Source organism: Oenanthe melanoleuca, chromosome 18, assembly GCF_029582105.1.
Source record: "Oenanthe melanoleuca isolate GR-GAL-2019-014 chromosome 18, OMel1.0, whole genome shotgun sequence".
Lineage (NCBI taxonomy): Eukaryota > Metazoa > Chordata > Aves > Passeriformes > Muscicapidae > Oenanthe > Oenanthe melanoleuca.
The window spans coordinates 7,366,867-7,371,251 of NC_079351.1; the positions used below are offsets into that span (position 1 = coordinate 7,366,867).

At 46.6% G+C, this 4,385-nt stretch overlaps 1 long non-coding RNA gene across 1 annotated transcript; it reads left to right on the top strand.

The window, feature by feature from the left end:
• The first annotated feature begins 263 nt into the window (after positions 1-263).
• LOC130260456 (uncharacterized) lies at positions 264-2,138 on the top strand. The gene is made up of 3 exons (XR_008841782.1): positions 264-416; positions 514-603; positions 2,074-2,138. It is a non-coding gene; the product is annotated as an uncharacterized LOC130260456 (long non-coding RNA).
• The last annotated feature ends 2,247 nt before the right edge of the window (positions 2,139-4,385 follow it).

Sequence of the window (4,385 nt, forward strand, 5' to 3'; positions counted from 1 at the left end):
GGGATTTGTGAATAGAAAAGGACCGAGCACATCCTTAACCCTCCCGGAGCGAACTGCACCTGAAATGTTCAGTCGGAGCTCTGCGGGCCCTCTCTGCTGTGTGTACAACACAACAGCACCATCCAGAGGATAATCACTGCTGGCTCTGCCTCTCCCACCACGCTTCCTTTCCCCACATCTGCAGGATATGAGCTCCATTCCAGCCGGGAGCACCGCAGGGTTCAAGTTACCCCTGGCTAAGCAAACGTGAGCCATTGCAGGAGGGCAATAACAAAGATCTGGCATTTCCCACTGCCAGGCAGCACCAGCTCTGTCCAAGTGCTCCTTCCTGCAGGGCTGCAATCTCTTCAGCAGCGCAGAGGAGGAAAATCTGACTGCTCTGTAAGGATTCATGATCCCTCACCTCGAGGTGTGCGGTGAGTCCCCAGGGCGCAGGGAGGAGGCTCGCAGCCTCCTTGGCCCATTCCCACTGCCGATTTTGGAGATGTGCTGAGGCTGTTTGTGCTTCCCCAGGGTGATGTCAGCCGGCTGGCTCCTCTCTCCCTGCAGCAGCATCCCTAACGACTGCCTTCGATGCCTGAAAAGTCATAATCCCCACAGCAGGTTTGGCACCAGCTTCTCGTGGAAAACAAAATCAATTATCCCCTTCCTTTGAGACAAATTAAGATGAAACAAACTATGAAATACTTCCACTTCGTGTTTATTGTTCCCAGTGCAATTTAGCAGTTGATGAACGGGAGCATTCCCAACAGCTGAGCACACCGTGACTCACGGCAGCACAAACCTCAATGGCTGCATTCCTGACCTACTTTGGGAATTAAGAAAGTATTTCAGACAGGAGAATTTCCCCTTTAGGTTAAAAAAACCCACCAAAAAACAAAAAACTGTCTTACAGCTATTCCAGAAGAGTTGGCTGGGATCCACTGACTGGATGAGCTGAATAAGATCTACTCAAAGTTTAAAAAAAAGAAACAACAGAACAAATCAGAGGGTTTTTGTTTTGCTCTGTCCCTGTCCCTAGTCAGATTCAAATCCATGGAACTGGCACTCCATCCTGTCTCCTGAGCCTATCTTGAATATCCTGAATTCCTATCTTTAGGAATTCTTATCATCTATTGCTGCCTCCAGAACTTGCAACCTCTGCTGCTTCATTTGATATTTAGAGGACTCACAAGATGATTCCTAGGACATGTCAAAATCCCTATGAACACTCACTTTTGTGAGAAAAACTTTTGTCATATGGAGAATATGGAGAAAGAATTAAAAAACCAAATTACCACTCAGTTGCCACAACCAGGAGGTAGAAGACACCACTGTACATTTTTCACCATTTCTGAGGTTATGTTGGTCAGAAAACTTCCAGAGAAATGCAGCAGAAAAGGCTTCAGTGCTGAGGGGGTTACTTTTTATACAGTCCTTTTATCAAAATGAGATTCACCAAAAAAAGTAAAGGCAATAAAGGTGAAGCTGATTTCTTAAAATAAGAGCTGCTTGTGCCTCACACTCAATGCTTGGTTACTGCCCAAATTCCCCATAGGCACCAGGTACAAAAACTTCCAGAATGAGTTATTTCACCTTCCAGGGGAAATTGTCATCTAAAATGGATTGTTACCCACATGATTTTTTAACTTTGCTCTTTTGTTCTTATGGGGATAAATCCCGACTGTTTTAAATTAATTCCCTGCCTGGCAACAGTGATTAAGAGACATGAGGGACTGGAAGGGTGAGGCAGGAAGGAAATAGTGGGGTGGTTTTCAGTGTTCTAAATCCAAAGCTGGTCTGGAAACTCCTGCTTGCTCTCCTCTGGTGGGTATTAGTGAAGAATTTTGCCTTTGGTTCATTCTGAGAGATATCCCTGAGGAATTTATTCAAAATATTTGACATAGTTTGCAAAAAATCCCAGAATGTCCCTGAACAGCACAGGAGGCAACACCAGGTGGAAAATAACCTTGCAGGTGCAAAAAGCAGAGGGTTTATGATGTGTGTGGAGGGGAACACTCTTTCCCATCTATAACTATTCTCTTTTTTTTTTTCCAAGAAAAGGACAGTGCAAACCCACCTCTTTTCTTGCAGAGACTTTAACAGCCAAACTCCCAGAACTGACACCAGCTTGAGAGGGGGAAACACCTGCAGTCACCTCACAGAGCACAGGGTTCACCAATTCCAGAAGCAACCCCTGCAAAAAGCTCATTTAGACAATCTGTAAAGAAATCTGAGATCCTTATCAAAGCTACCTGTACAGCCAGAAGGGAATTCTGTTCATTTTTATCTTCTCCTGCTTTCACCTCCCTTACCTATTAAAGTTCCTTTATCAAACTATTCCACTTTTTTTTTTTTTTTCCTTCCAAACCTGGATCTCTGATGGATATGGATGATGTCTTCAAGCTGGATTATCTGTCCCCAGGCTGAATTTTCTCACCTTTTGTAAACACAACTGATGTCATCAGGTAAATTCTGTTAACTCCCACAATAGAAGATGCTCAAGAAAAGACAAACTTTTGCTTCTCATCCTCTAAGATTCACCCAAAGAAAGCAAGAATTGAGTAAAATTACATTATCCAAATAAACATGCATTAGGCAGGCAGTGAATATTAATTAGATAGGTGGGTTTATGTGAATTTTACTGCATAGAATTTTACTGCCCCTTGGTGTGATTTGTAGAGATCCCCACGTCACACCCTGTGCAAAATAAACAGCCTCCTTGATACCTTCAAGTTGGATTATCTGTCCCCGAGCTGAATTTTCTCACTTTTTGTAAATCTGATATCAGCAGACAACTTCTACAATAGAAGCTGCTTAATGAATAAAAGAACTTTTGTGTTCCACGACCAACCACCCAAATATTTATGTATTAGATAGGTGAATTCATGCGAATTTTACTATATAAAAGAGGTGACTTTTGGGCGGTTTGATTTGTGGAAAGCTCTCCCGGGCGCTCTGCGCACAATAAACAATGAGTCCGTGATTAGAGCGCTCCGAAGACCGGAGCCCTCGAGGAGCCCTCAGAGCCCTCACGGCGCCCTCAGCGCCGCCATCGCTGTGAGGGCGGGACCGGCCTCCCCTCAAGCGGCGCCCGTGTGACGTCATCTATAACAATGACATCGCGCACGCGCGCTGCCGCTAACGGCCGCCCCAGCACGTCTTCAGCCAGCCCCCAGGGTACGGCGGCCCCACAGGACCAATCCAAGCCGTTCCGCGTTGCCGTATGGGGGCCCTATGGGGACACATCAGTCCAATGGCGATCGTCACTTGTTGCCATGGCAGCGAGGCCCTCGGCCGTGGGGAGCCCCCAGTACCGCTGTCCCCTCACGGGGACACCTCAGTCCTGTCAGGGGAACCCCCAGTACTGTTGAAAACATATCAATTTTAAAAATTTTGTGTAACTTTAGTCAAGGGGTTTGTTCTACCCCAGACTCTGCCTCTGAACAGGGGGAGACATCTCCGGAAAAGACTGATAAGAGAATCAAAGAATGAAGATCTAATTAACATCAGAAACGAAGAAATCCAGATCCAATAGGGGACCAAATACTGAGAACAATGAACACTGACCCAATTAGTTTCTATGAGTTTTGACTATAAAAGATGTGAAAAATCTAGTGAAAGCCATGTGTCATGGAAGGCTTCTCCCTGCACACCCGGGTATGTGGATGAGATTATTTCTGTGGTACATCCTGGCCAGATAACAAAGTAATGCCTTGACTCTCCAGTTAAATGTTTTTGGGGTTTTTGTTTGTTGGAGGTTGGAGGGTTTTTGTTTTTCCTGAGGACCCCGAGTGAAGCCACTTCATCATGGGGACCCCCAGTGTCACTGTCCCCTCATGAGCGACCCCTCATTGCCATTATCCTGTCTTGGGGACCCCCCAGTATGGCCGTCCCCTCACAGGGACCCCTCATTGCCATTATCCTGTCTTGGGGACCCCCAGTGTTGCTGTTCCCTCATGAGGGACCCCCAGTGCTGCCATCCTCTCCTGGGAACCCCCTGTACCTTTCCCCCCACAGGGATCCCCCAGTGCAGTTAGATCACCTCTAAGGTCACTTTAACACAAATGGGTCTGTGAAGGATTCGGTGCTTCTGCAATTATTCACAGGACAATACCCAGAAGGGGAGATTCTGCAGCAGCAGCTGGTGAAATTTCCTGTATAAAGGGACATCCCACCATAGCATCTGGTGAAGTTTCCTGTATAAATATTGATGAGTCCAGTGGGAGAAGCGCCTCAGAAGCTGCCCAGCCAAACCAGGACATGCCAATGGCTGCAGGTCCCTCCCCAGCACCTCCAGGGACCCACAGGGATGTGCCCAGAGGGATGCTCTTCATTACAGCCAATGCACAGGATGCATGCACTGCCCAAAATCTGTGGGTTTTCCATCTTGACATCTCTTCATA